Below are 14,062 nucleotides of genomic sequence, written 5' to 3' on the forward strand. Positions count from 1 at the left end.
AAGCCATCTTTAGCAACAGACCCCAGGGTTCAGGGGGAATCTTAACCAGGGCCCCCGTCCCCCCGGCAGGCACTGCCAATCACAGGAAGCTGGAGTTGGAAGGTTTGCCTCTCTGTCAAGGAAGACGGGCATCTGACAGGGGCTGAAGGCCTTGTTCCCCAGAAACTCCTGCCCCTGAAAGAGGGGCACCTTCAAGGGACAGAGGCCCCCTCCAACTCCCTCTCTCCTCACCCCCCTCCCCAGTAGGAAGAGGAGATGGAAAGGCTCCTTGCCACATCCCCTGGTGAGCACCGATGCCGGCTCTTAAAGAAAAGGCCAGTGGTGAGTGTGTGTGACATTTCAGAGGAAGAATTCAGTTCTTCTCCACTCAGTGGGAGAAGTGGCACTTCCTGACACTGGATTTGGGGAAGAAATGAGACAGGGTAATGAGGTCAGGCCGAGGATGGTCTGGGGTCTAGACCTCCCACCGGCGAGGCACAGGCTGCGTCCTCTGCCCCTCCCTCTCCCCCTTCCTCCTTCCCCAACTTCATTTCTCTGGCCCTGACTGAGCTACCATGCTGGGCTGTAGGTCATCATCTACCCTGGTGCCCAGGTCTTGAAGCCAGCCCACAACATGTGTGCCAGCCAGGAGCCCGCTCAAAACAAGCCATCTTCACACAGATGGGAGGGGGGCTAGAAAAGCAGGAAGTAAGGGCTTTTGCAAATGAGACCAGGAAGAGTCACAAAGACTGCAGAGACCCCAAACTGCCACATGGGCAAGGAGGCCTAAAGGATTCCCGGAACAAGCGTGATGTTATTCACCCACCTCAGGGCCCTGGGGGCTGGCCTGGCCAGGCACACACACTTCTGGAGTCTAGTAAGTCCAGAGGTCTCCAGAGCTGCCACTATGGGCCTGACAGATGTGAGCCTGCCACCAGCGTAGGCTTGGGGGAGTCTGGCGGTCTTCCATCCAAGTAGTGGATGGATGAGACTGTCAACCTAGGAGCTGACTGATGACGACCCATTCTAGAATGCTGTCTGTCATTCTAGACCTCTGTGTGGACGCTGGGAATCTGGCACATGAGGATGGAGAGGCTGTCCTGGGAACTCGGAGGCCTCTCCCTATCGGTTCTGGTCCCTGTGCTGGGGCAGGGACCGTGGTGACGTAAGGCAGGAGCAGCTGGCTCCCTGCCCGTGGGAACCCTAAGGAAACCTAGGCCTCCGGATTCAGAGCCCCAGCCTCACCTCCTGCTGCTGAGGGGCCCTCAGAACCAAGGCAGCACTGCTGAGGCCACAACCTCCTAGGACCCACGCCTAGGACCCAGATCGATCTCAGACTAGGGTCTGGGAGGGCCTGTGAGGGTCCGTCCCCTCTACAGGCATTTCTGCGGGTGTAGACAGAGCCAGGCTGTACATTTGGGGGTGGACCCGTGACTCGTAAGTCTGCTCCTAGCCCCCATAGATGCAGGGGTGAGAATGAACAAAGTCAAGTGGGGGAGGCCTTGGTCAGGGTCTTCACTTGCCTCCTTGAGCCAGGCTCCAAAAATGGGGTGCGGGGGGGGGCAGCCTGGGTCCCTGGAGGCCTTTGGGATCCCGGCTCCAGCCCTCCTGCTCCCCATCTGCAGCAGCCCAGGCTGTGCTGTGCTGCCGCGGCTGCTGGGTGAGGGGTGGGGGGTGGCTGCGCTGTGCTGTGCGGCGGACTGTCCGTGGGGGGAGGGGGCAGCCGCACGTGTGCCGAGGCTCAGGCGCCCCGGGGCAGCAGAAGAGGAAATGGCGGGCTGGATGGCCCCCTCCGTAGGGAGACACTCGGGTCTAGACGGCTTGGCAAAGCCGGCAGGGCTGAGTCACATGCGTCTGGAGCTGGAGATGCAGGCGCCAGGACTGGAACACGACCGTGCCCACTCCGGAGGGCCAGGCGGGGGAGGGGGTGCTCAACCTCATCTTCTCGGTGCCAGGCGTCCGGCTAGCACCCAGCCTCTGCTCCCTGCCTGGGGCCCCTCCATGCCCACCTGGAGGGGCAGAAGTTAGCTTTCGCAGGCAGACGGACAGGACCCCAGTTATTGGTAGGAACCAACTGAAGTTTAGACAGGGAAGGGAGATGGGCAAGCAGCCCCCTGACGCCCCCGTTCTGATCGCGGCCTTGCTCCCTCAACCCGGCTGGCAACAGCCCCCTGCGACCTTTGTGCCCCAAAGCCGCCCTCCACCTTCTACAGGCACCTTCCCCAGGGACGCTGAAAGCAGTGGCCCGTCTACCTGACTCCCGTGCACCTCACCCCCCCACCCCATCCCCAGCCAACGTTGTCCTGCTTGGGGTTCCGTGTTCCCCTTCCCTCCTCCTCTCTCTGTCTCTCTGCCTCTCTCTGTTTCTGTCTCTCTTGCCCTCCCTCCTTCGCTCACTCAGGAACACCAGGTCTCTGGACGGGCTGATGTATTTAGTGCTCACAAAAGCATTTGCAAAAAAAGTTGTTTAATTGGGACCAGATCCTCTGAGGTTTTAATGGCATTAAAACAAGATGGGTTTTCTCAGGGGAAGAAACTGCTGGCAACAGGAAGAGGGCATAGAAAGTTTGGCTTTTTTTCTTCTCAAAGCTCGAAGGGGAAAAAAGCCCCCGTGCCTTTATTTATATACTGTAGATGCGTGAGTGCGCACCCCGAGGGCCCCTCCCACACGTTGGCGCTGGTCTCCATGTTACTTGAACGCAATATGGAAGAGTCAAGGACAGGGGTGTTCCCTTGTTCCGGTGGTCACCCCAAGGGTGTGTCTTTGCCTGAGGAGCCACTGCCCTGCCGAGGTTCCCCGCAGAAGGCCTGGTGTATAGTATGGGCTTGATGCCCTTATCAAATGACAGATGGGGAGGGCCGGACCAGCAGCCCAGATTCATCTACGGAACCGCCTTCTAGATTTCACCGCTGGGCGGTGTCGTGGCCACCGACCTCACACCTGACTGGGTTGCGAGGTAGATTCCCCAGCTTCCTCCCCAGCGTCGCTCCCCACTCAGCGCTTCCACATCTGGCAGCTTCCACCCAGAGCCCGCCACCTTCACCTCTCCCCTAGGCCACCTCCTGTAGCTGCTGTCACCCCGCCTCCTGTCTTCTCCCTCCCCCCACCTTGCCCCCACCTTGCCCCCACCAAGTCTGTGTCCCACCCTGCAGCCTGTGAGATCCTTTTATAATGTAAGTCAGATCATGTGACTCCTCTGCTCAGAAGTCCACAGTGGCTCCCTGTTTCCTTCAAGGTTACAGGCGAGATCCATAGACTGCCCTGTCCAGCGACCCTCCTGCCCTGCCCCAGCCTCACCCCTCTCTGGTCTTCTTTCTGGTTCTCAACTTGCGCCAAAGCCCCTTCTGCCTCGAGCCTCACTCTGGCCATCCTTCTGGTTCGGAGGGCTCTCTGGAGCTCAGCGCGCGAAGCTCTGTGCTCTTCACTCACATCTCCGTCCAAATGTCACTGTCTCACGGCCCTCATCTGATCCCCTGTCAAAAGTACCTCTCCCTACGGTCACTGTGGCCACTCTCGTCTTGTCTGGCGGGGTCCCCGTGCTCCCCACTACACAGCCAGCCCGGGGAGCACAGGGGAGCTGGCCGAGTGGCTCCCGCGTGGGGCCGGGCCCACAGCAGGGGCTCAGGAGTGGTCCCTGAGCAGAGATTCCATTTTCCAATCCTCCCGTGATGGGAGGAGAGCTCTCAGCTGTGCAGCTCCAAGGAGGCCTGAGGGATGAGGAGTGTTACTTTGGCATCCTCCTGGCCACTGGTCAGAGCCCTGACTGGTGAGGGTATGTGTGCGCAGGGGCGTGCACGAGTGTGTGGACAGTGGGCCACGTGGAAGGGCAGGGCAGGAGAAGAAGAACCGGGAGTCTGGTCCCTGCCCTTAGACTCCTAGGAGTGCGCAGCTAGAAGCAGCCTCAAGCATCTAATGCACCTCTAGGCCTCTTCCAGCTCTCCGATTCTAGAACTTTGTGAGGAGCCCACACCCACCACATTGAGATGGAGAGACTGAGGCCTCAAGCAGGGAGACTTGCCCCCACATCACATGGCCAGTCTGTCCAGGGCAGAGCTGCGCGCCCAAAACTCTTTCCAGCAACCCCCAGGCTGTGTCCCTGGTTCCTGGAAACTGCCGACACCCCTCCCACCCGGCGCTCCAGACACTAGGCTCAGGGTTAGTGTTGGCCGGGGGCCCTGCCTGTCTCAGCCCTCGTCCACGGGTGAGCTCTGTGTGTAGGAGGGATGCGCGTGGGAGGGCACCTCAGGTTCTGCGGAGCACCCTGCCACCTCGGCAAGCTGGTTCTGCTCTCTGGGCCTTCCCTCCAGGTCCCCATGATGTCCAGGGGCCCCAAGACTGACCAGAGTAGGTGGTCAGGTGGCCACTGGGTCCCCAGCACGGGAAGGACAGCAGGACAGGACTCCACAGGAGCTGGGGAACTGAGAGGGCCCCGGCCTCGCCCCTTCCTGCCTAGGTGGGTAGAAGCAGGGTCCCTCCCTCCTCCAGACTGCTGTGCCAGAGAGACCTGGGAGCAGGCTTCCCCCACCCCCAGCCCAGCTAATGGGAACCAGATGGCAGGATGTTTAGTCAGCGCCTGGGGAGCAGCACGAACAGGGGAAATGGGTTGGGGGCCAGGATTCCAGAATCCATCCCGAGGCAGGGGGAGGGTCAGAGCAAGGGCTCCTGCCACAGTCCCGGTCCGACTCCAGGGGCCCACCTCAGGAAGGGTAGGACCCTCCTCAGGCAATGCCTGGGCCAGGACAAAGGAGACCCGGCCTCCAGCATCTGGCTGGAGCAAGAGCTGCCCCTCTTGTTCCCGTCTCTGTACCGGGGAGGCGGAGAGCACTCAGGCTTCCGGGATCCCCGTCATACCTCCAGCCTACGCTGCCTGAGTGCTCCCATCCCCCAGAGCTTTAGCAGACCCCCAGCTCAGGACGTCCTGTGTCACCCAGGGCCACACAGGCACACTGGCGGCTTCATCCTTGGCTCCCAACGTAGTTGCTCATGCTCACTCCATAGACGGCCTCTGTCTCTATTGTGTGTGTGGCACAGTCCCAGAGTCAGGCCATAAACCAGAGCCCTGGATGGGACAGGGAGAGGGTGCCGGTGGACCCCGTGTGATTCATATGGGACCGTTAGCCGGCATGGGGGCTCCTTGAAGGCAAACGTGCAAGTGTGCAAATGCTGAGGAGCCCCCCTGACCCACTCGCACCCCCTCCTGCATCTCACACGCTCCTTTGTGGCCCTGGACAGAGACCTTGCACCCCAGATGGCGGTGGGAAGCTCCTTACAGATGACCCTTCTTGGTCCTGCTCCCCCCTCCCTGCACCCTCTCCCAGCTTCCCCTGCTCCCCTCCACCCAAGCCTTGCCCACAATTAACTCATTTTTTCAGATTGCTTCCAAACATAAGTCAACGCTGGACAGAGCTGTAGGAAAAGCTGCCTCAAGGCTGGCCCCAAAAAGCCATGTGGTGAGAACGGGCCTGTTTGCCAGCCCCCACCCGCCCTCCCTCGGCTCTCAGAGCGGGGCCTGGGGCAGGGGCCCTCTGACGGTCGGCCCAGAGGCCTGTGGCCAGATACCCCCATCTTCGGCTCTTGTTCCACCCCACAGCCCCCTCCCCATCGGCAGGTGACCCCCTGACCAAGAGGGGAGGCATGAGGCATAGGAGCATCTCGGGCGTGCCTGATGACGGTGGTCACGCCGGCAGCCCCTGGCTCACACGCAGTTTACGACGGGGGTGCGGGCTCGGGCGGCTGCTGGATGGGGACTCCCCCACGCGCACTTTCTCCGGAGGAGAAAACCGAGGTCTGGGGGAAAGGGAGCTGCCTAGACGTAGTCGAGGAGCTGGAAGGGGGACCAGCCTGAGGTGGGCCTGTGCCCAGGTGGCACTTGGGGCCCCAAGGACTGGGGTCCATGCTTGCCACCCTAGCTCTGCCCAAGTGTGGTTTCTTCCGGAATTGGGAGGCCTCAGCAGTGGCACCCATGGCAGAAGCCCACAGGCTTGGCAGGTCCTGGGCAGCCCTGGCACGTGCCCCCTATCCCAGGGACCGAGGAGGCCCTGAGGCCTGCTGCTTTCGAGGCCCAGCCCCTTTCCGTTCCCAGCCGTGGCCGGAGGACCTGGCAGCGTGGGGCGGGCGGCCTGCCTGTGGTGGGCCTCACAGACCCACTGTGTGTACAGACAGAAACCCCATTCACGGGGGCCACTGGGCCTGGTCCAGTGGAGAATAAACGTGGGCCTTACAGCAAAAGACCAAGAACACTCAAGTCCAAGAAAAACTCAGTCTCTCTTTCTCTTCAGGTGGGAGAAGGGGACATTGAGGGAAGTTGGGGGCAAGGCCTAGGGAACTGTTTGTTTGGGGGGGGGGCTTCCTGGGGGAGGGCTGGCTCAGGGGAGGGAGGCTCCGAGAACTGCCGCCAGGGCCAGGAGCTCAGGGAGCCGGACTGCTTGCGTCCCATCCCGCTGTGGCTTCCACCTCTCCCAGAGATTCATCCCCTTTCCGGGCCCAGGAGGCCTGTGTGGCCCAAGCGGAGCGGCCATGCAGAGCATGATGCTCCCAGTCCCAGCTCTTTGGGAGTGGTACTCCCCTGGTGGAGCCCGGGCCGGGCGGGGGCCGAGCCTGAGAAAGCCCAGGGCACCACGGACTCCCAGGGGGCAGGCCAACCTTACAGCCGCTGCCACCCAGCCGGCCCAGGCCCCCCAGTGGTGAGTACATGGCACCAGCAGGAAAACGCTGGCAAGTGGGGAGCACTCTGCCTCGTTATTAGAATCCCCCCCCCCCATCGCCCCAGGACTGGGGCAGAAGGAGAAAAATTCAGTCACCCCAAAGCTGCCCACCTGGTGCTCACCTTGGGGATTTCAGCAGGAGCTAGGAGGGGCCCAGGGGCCTTAGGGAACCCTCTTTCGAGGGCAAGGGGGGATTACAGACTCTGGGAGGCCTGGTGCCGATAGCCCTGGGGGAGGGTAGGGGAAGAAAGACACCTCCCTAAGAGGGGCCACAGCAGCTGGGGCTGGAATCATGGGCCCAGCTCTGCTGGCTGCAGAGCCAGCTGCCCCAAGACCTACTGAGGAGACTGGGAGAAGTGTGGGAGGCTGAAAGTGGGGGCCCAGGGCTTGGGTGGGGTGGCACAATGGGCTCTAGAAGACTGGCCATGGTGTGACCTTCATCCCATATGCCAGTGGTTGGCATTATACTTGGTTGCCCCCACCCCAAGGCCTGAGGGTGGGATGAGAGAAGCTGGTAGGTGAGCCCAGGCCCCGACCCCCTGCAGACAGCAAGACCTGCACGGAAGGCCCATGGTCTGGGCCCATGTGTTAGAGAGGAAGCAGGCAGGGCCTGCCTGTGACATTGAACAGCACTCTTCTCTCTGTCTCTCGTGCTTGGGGTCCCCCACTCTGGGGCCATGAAAAGGTGGCAGGAAACCAAGGACTCTCTGATACTTGGTCACCTTTGGGGTCTGTGACAAGACTGTGAGCTCCTGAGGGTAGGAGAGAGAGGCAGAAGTGAGGCCTAGGCAGAGGGAGGAGGGGGGTGGGCCAGCCTGTGACTGATCCCCCCACTTAGGAAGGAGGTGCAGCCTCAGCCACACAGGGGTCTCAGCCAACCCAGCCCACACTGGCTCCTTCTACAGGTCAGGTGCGACCCACCTTCAGGAATGGCAGCCTAGACAGAGCTGAGGATGGGCAGCTAGACTGGCCAAGAGTGCAACCCACCTCCAAGGAAGGAGCCCACAAAGCCCCCGCCCAGCCCCAGCACCCAGCAGGAAGGCCCCTGGCAAGCCAAGGCTGGCCCAGAGGAAAGAGTCACCCCCAGCAGCCTGGGAGCAGGAGTGGGGTCACAACAAGGGGCCCAGCCACAGGGTATAGCCTAAATGGAGGCTGAAGCAAGGCCCCAAGCCACCAAGTTCAGGCCCTTTCCGGCCAGCACGGCCCTCCCCAGTCCAAGAGAGGGCAGTGGCCACCAGGGAGGGCCAGGGCAGGAAGGCAGGAGGCCAGGCAGCCAGGCGAAAGGGCCCAAAGCCCAGAAAGGTCTCCCCAAAGGTGAGGACCAGCCAGGGCAGGTAGCCTCCAGATGGAGCCTGCAGGAGGTGTGGGGGCTGTGCCCGAATCTCAAGGGGCACCAGCATCACCAGCCCCTCACACCCCCACACTGCAGCCAACATGCCCAAGCTGAGTGGCCCCGTGTACAGGGCAGGAGAAGGGCCTTTCAAGGGCAGGTCCTCTTCCTCGGCCTCAGGGTCACCATCTGGGCTGTTGCCATTGGTGCTAAGGGAAGGGACCCAGTGGCCTGTTGTCCCAGTTTGGCTGGCCAATGTGTCGGCAGGTCCCCGGCCCCAGGCAAGCTCCTGCCCCTCAGCAGGCCCCCGTTACTACATGACCAGGCTGGGACTGTGTCTCTTGTCCGCTAACGGCCTCCCGCCAACCTGGCTCAGGGGGCCGGCATCAAATTAAGGATCAACGCCAAGGCCAAGGTGGCAGCAGCACCAAGAAGACCCCAAGCCATGGGCAGAAAAGGCCTAGAGGCAGGCCCAGGCCCAGGTTTACAGACCTGGGCGCCATACAGCAGGCCATGCTGTCCCTGCCAGCTTCCTGCCTCCTGACCAGGAGGCCATCGCCTGCAGCAATGTCAAGATGAAACACGTCCCTGCCCTGCCTGACCCCGGCCTAGCCACGCTCTACCTGGCAGGTAAGCAACCCCTTTCCTCCACACTCACCCCTGCAGGAGGAGTAAGAAGGCCACGCACTTAAGCTTCACCTCTAATGGGTCCTTGGCCACTGTGGCTGCTGCATCACTGTGCCTGCGTGTCCTGGTTGGCAGCGAGAAGATGCCCCGACTTGGGAGTCAGAAGACCCCGCTCCTCCAGCCCATGTTGGGGAAGTACTGAGCTGCGGGGAGAGGGACAAGGGAGTCCGGCTGCCCTGTGTCTTCGCAGAGAATGAAATTGCCCAAGATCCCAGCCTACACGTTCCCGGGGCGGCCCGATCTGCAGCGGCTGGACCTGAGCAAAGAACCAGCTGGAAGCCCAAGGCCTGCACCCCTGTGCCTTCACGGTGTGCAGCACCCTTCCGCCTGTGCTCCAGGGGAGGAGGGCTGGCAGGTCTGAGATAGTTCCGGGCCATCTTGCCTCTCCCCACCCTGCCTGGGGGCATAAGGCCTGGAGGAGGTGCTGTGCAGGCCACCTAGCTTGGTAGGCTTCAGTGATTTGGGACCACACGGTCCAGAGCTGGGTGTGGAAAGCAGCACGAATCCTCAGGCCCCACGAGGGAGCAGAAGTTTTGGGAGAAACCGAGTAGGGATTCTCAAAACCTGCAGACAGACCTGCTCCAAGCCACAGGGCCACCAGATAGGTGTCCCATGGGCATAATCTGCCCAAGGCCATGCCCAGAAGGCCTAGCCTGCCGAGTGGCACCCCAGGCCCCAGCTCCCCCTATCCCCCCCATCCCACCCCAAGAATCGGACACAACCAAAGCCGTTGAACCTGCACGGGGACTCGATGTCCACAGTGCCAGCCCTGCCCACCCCCCCCTGCAGGACGACCTCCTGCGGAGCTTGCAGCGAAACAGTTTTTAGGCTGTGGGGGTGGGCCCTGGGGGCAAGGGTTGACAAAGCCAGGCCTGGGTAGTGGGCGGAGGGGGGCAGGCCAAGGAGAGGTGCAGGTGAGGGGAGGGGCTGCCCAGGTCAGCCTGGATAGAGGGCAAAGGAGGGAGCACCTGTCTGGGACAGTGGCCCTGGCCTCTAGGGGCAGGAAGTCTGTGGAGCTACACCAGGAGCTCCCAGGGGCCTCCAGAGCCCTGCAGCCAGCTCGTGTGCCCCTCTGCCCACCTGCCCTGCAGGACTCAGCCAGCTGCTGATGCTGGAGGTGGAGAGGAACCAGCTGAATGATGCCAACATCTCCCCCCTGGCCTTTCAGCCCGTACGAAGCCTGCTCTACCAGAAGCTGGATCGAAACTGTCTGCGGACCCCCCACACCTGCCAGCCACCCTGCAGGTGAGCCCCAAGGACGGGTGAGGCGTGTTGTAGGCAAAAGACCAGAGCATCTGCCGCCAGTGGGTACCGCTGCCCGTGATGGTTTTCAAGGTAAACCCACAGAGCCCCGGTGCCAAAGGGCCTCTCTTCTGACTGATCTACCCTTCCTGAAGCCCACGGTCACGCCTTGAGGACTGTCTTGGACCTTCTGGGTATCCCTGAACAAGGCCCAGGCCCTCCCTGGGCCACCTGCTCCCCTGTGCTGGATGGTGCTCTTTGAGGCTGCCTTGGGGGGGGCTGTTAGGGGCCATGGCACAGCTGGCAGGCGCTGCAAGGATCTTCCGCAAAATGTCCATGGCCCCGAGAGGGACAGACATGGTGACACCTGAGTCTCACAGATGGGGTTGGGTGCCAGGGGATAAGGAGGCAGGCTAGGCAGGTGGGCCCCTCATCCTCACCCTCACCCTCAGCCCTGGTGGCTCTAGGAGCTGCACCTGGGCACCAATGTCATCGAGGAGGCGAAGGAGGGCGTGCTGAACCACAGCCATGGCCTCAGGGTGCTGGTGCTCTGGGAGGGCCACCTGGCACCGCATGGGCTTCACCCTGACAGGCACATGAATGCCAAAGAGGGAGGATTCGCCCAGAAGGACTGAGAGAGTCACAAGGAGGGGTGGCTTCATTGCTGTTGGGCCTGGTCTCAGATGGGTCACCTGGGTCATTTGCCTCCCTGCTCAGGACTCAGGGTGACCTGGGCCCTGAGCCACCCACCTGCTCCCCCAAGATTTCCCTGTGTCCCTCCCTGCAGCAAGATCCCCAAAGCTGCAGAAACTTCCTCTGGCTGTGCCTGCATTTGCCCTGTAGGCACGCAGCCAGCTCCCCTGAGAGGTGGCATGGGCCTAGACAATGGGACAGCAGGAGCAGCAGCACCTGGTCAGGTGCTGAGTTTAGCTGGGAGGTGACAGGGGCCGGAGGGGGCATGGAAGAGATGGTGAGCACGGGGAAGAACAGTGCGTGGTGTCCCGGGAGCATGCCAGACAAATGCCACAGACTGGGTAGCTTAAGACAACAGAGATGTCTAGTCCCAGAGCTCTGGAGGCCAGAAGTCTAGACTCAAGGTGTTTTTGTGGTGCCAGTGTTCCTTGGCTTATGACCACATCACTCTAGTGTTGCCCTCTGTGTGTCTCTGTGTCTCTCCTCTTTTGTCTCTTATAAGGACACTTGTCATTGAATTCAGGGCCTTCCTTAATCCAGGATGAGCTCATCTTGAGATCCTTTACTTACATAGACAAAGACTCTTTTCCCAAATAAGATCATGTGGACAGGTTCAGGGCAGACATGTATTTGGGGGCTACTAGTCCCCCCACTACAAGAAGGGTCCAGAATGAGTCCTTATGATCTGGTTTGGACAGCTGGGTGGAGGCGATCCAGGAGGAGACTCACTCTTGTAGCCACTGCCTAAGGAGTAAGGATGTGGTCCTGGGAGCAGCAGGAGGGCTGGGGAGGACAGTCCACGGGGCCTGGTGACCACCATCGAAGGGCAGGGGGTGCTGGGCTGGGGTCAACAGACACTCCAACCTTACATTCCAGCCACCAGAGCCTCCCGCTCTGCACCCTCATGTTCCAGGAAAATGTTACCAGGACGTTTGGGTTTAATTATTCTTTTTTCCTCCCCCCCTCTTGCCAAGGGGGCGAAGGAAAGCAGACAGCAGCCTAGGGAGGGGCCGCCCAGCCGCCGTTCCACTCCCACCACGGGGCCTGGGCAGGGGGCTGGCTGCCGGTCAAGGTCTGCTGGCGCTGCCCCACTTTTCTCTGGCTGGTGGAAGAGGAGGGGGCCACCTGCAAGGCAAGCTCAGGAAGCCCTGGAGCCCCAAACCCCGGGTGGCTGAAGGGCGGCATGGTCCCCAAGGCCAAAGGGCCAGCCCGCCTATAGGAGCTGGGGATATCACAGCCCGCCCTGGAGTGACCTGGGCTAACATCCACCCAACTCCACCGCCTGCTTCCCTGATTCGTCAGGGTCCCCAGCCACGACCCCTGGCAACTTTAGTTTTCTGTCCCTCCCCATCTATGTTCTGCTTATCGGGCCAGGTGAGACAGGAAGGGGACCAGGGAATGTAGACCAAGTGGAAAGGGCTCTGAGGCTGAGAGAGGCAGAGCAGAGACAGGCTGCAGTGGGCAAGCACCTCCATTTGCACTTCCTTGTCCCATGCACATTTTAGGAGCCCCCGAGGCGGGGAAACGAGTGGGAGAAGGGCTGGCCTCACCCGCCCTGTGGTGAACAAGGAAGGGCCCCGCCCAGATCCCCTTTTCCCAGCCTCTTCCTACAGTGGAGGACGTGGAAGCCAGACAGGGCCTGGCCTGACTCACGCTCAGGCGGCAGCTGGCCTCCCGGCCCTTCCCGACTGGTGGGAGCTCTGGTGGCCACTGCCACCTGGGAGCCAATCACCGTTCTCTTCTTGGGTGAGGACCAGGCACCTTGATTTGCAGTGTCAGCTGTGCCTGTCGTTCCTGCCGGCCCCCCACACCTGAACACCCACCTTGCAGGAAGCTGGAGACCCTCAGCCTGTCCCACGACCGGCTCGTGCACGTGCCTTCCTCCCTGCCACGGGGCCCTCAGAGCCTGACCCTGCACCACGACCGCCTTCTCCCGCATCTGAGCCTACTGCAGCCTGGTCCTCCGGCGCCAGCGCTGCTCCTGTCTATGCCCATCTTGGTTGTCATGATGGGAGGCTGTGACCGGTGGTTGGCAGGCCTGGGCAGCCACGGTGGAGGGCTGCAGGCAGCAGAAATCTGGGCAGTGAGTGGGGGGGGGGGTAAGGGGGAGGTGGGAGGGCCCTGGCCCAGAGGAACGAAGGCTGAGCCTCCAGTGGGGTGGTGGCAAGTGGTGGCAGTGACCTGTGTAACCCACTTCCCTGGGTCTGGTCTCAGTGCCTCAGTCTTATTGCCCCTTCACTGCGGGGCCCTCTGTTTGTCTCCTCTTGTATGACACCTGCCTCCACTTTCTGGGGTCTTCTCTCCTCTGCTTGACCCCGCCACCCCCGCTCTATAGACACATGCCTCTGAATTCCATCTGTGACACTCAGGTAGCTCAGGACTCCAACCTCGTCTCCAGGCACCTGGAAAACAACCTTACTGGCCACATGCCGCCCACCGACTTCTCCTGCATCCAAGCCTACTGCAGCCAGCCAGCGTGGGCCCCCCGGGGAGGGGGCTGGAGAGGGGTCGTAGGAGCCCCCTGCTCCTTAGGACTGGTTTGGGAGGGGGCGCCCAGGCCTACCTCCACTTGATCTTTGCACTACTAGGAGAAAGATCTAGAAAACCCAGCTGCTTCAGATGCTCCCACTTCCCATGGACTGCTGAGGCCCCTTCACTTAGTAAACGGGCCAGTAGGGTACAGCACCTATTTGGACTGGAACGTCATAAATGCACTTTGGGGAAGCCCAGAAGCCTCCACCAGGCTCCCTCTCTCCCTCGTGGACTTAAGCTTCACTTACATGCTGGCTCTCTATTGTGCACAGAGCCCCCATGGCCTGCATCCTGAACACTGCTTCATTAGCAGGGAGTCAAGAGGGCCTGCTTCTAGAAGCTTCTCCAAGAACCTCCCCAGCCCCACCTACCCTGGCCAGGGTACCGAAGCCCCCAGTAGCTCAGCTTCCAAGCCAGCTGGGGGCCAGGCTCACCTCAGCTGCCCAGATACCTCTCTTCAGGAAGCATCCCTCTCCCAGGTGTGGACCCACAGAGATGGGCTCTGCTGGCAGAGCAGGCCCGTGTGGAGGCCCCTGGTGCCTGCCCTTGCTCCTAAAGCCACTCACACTCATCAAGGCCAGGGACACCCTGCATCTCCCTCGCGCCCTAATCCAGGCCCTAGGGCCCTCATCCCTGGTGCAGACACATCCCCACACCAGCCTGTGGGTCACCATGGCCCCACCCAAAGCCCTTAGAGGCAGGGGCAGGCACCCAAAGATGTGGGACCCAAATGTATCTTTATGAGACCTGGTACTAGGGAAGGGTGGGGAGTGCTTGGTGTGTGGGAGGCCAGACCTGGCCCCGAGGACCCACCGGTGACCGCCCTGGCCAGAGATGCTGACCATCTGGTCGGGGAGGCAGACACAGACACCAGCAAGCTGTGAGGGCTCAGCC

Source organism: Suricata suricatta, chromosome X (assembly GCF_006229205.1).
Source record: "Suricata suricatta isolate VVHF042 chromosome X, meerkat_22Aug2017_6uvM2_HiC, whole genome shotgun sequence".
In the NCBI taxonomy this organism is placed as follows: Eukaryota; Metazoa; Chordata; class Mammalia; order Carnivora; family Herpestidae; genus Suricata; species Suricata suricatta.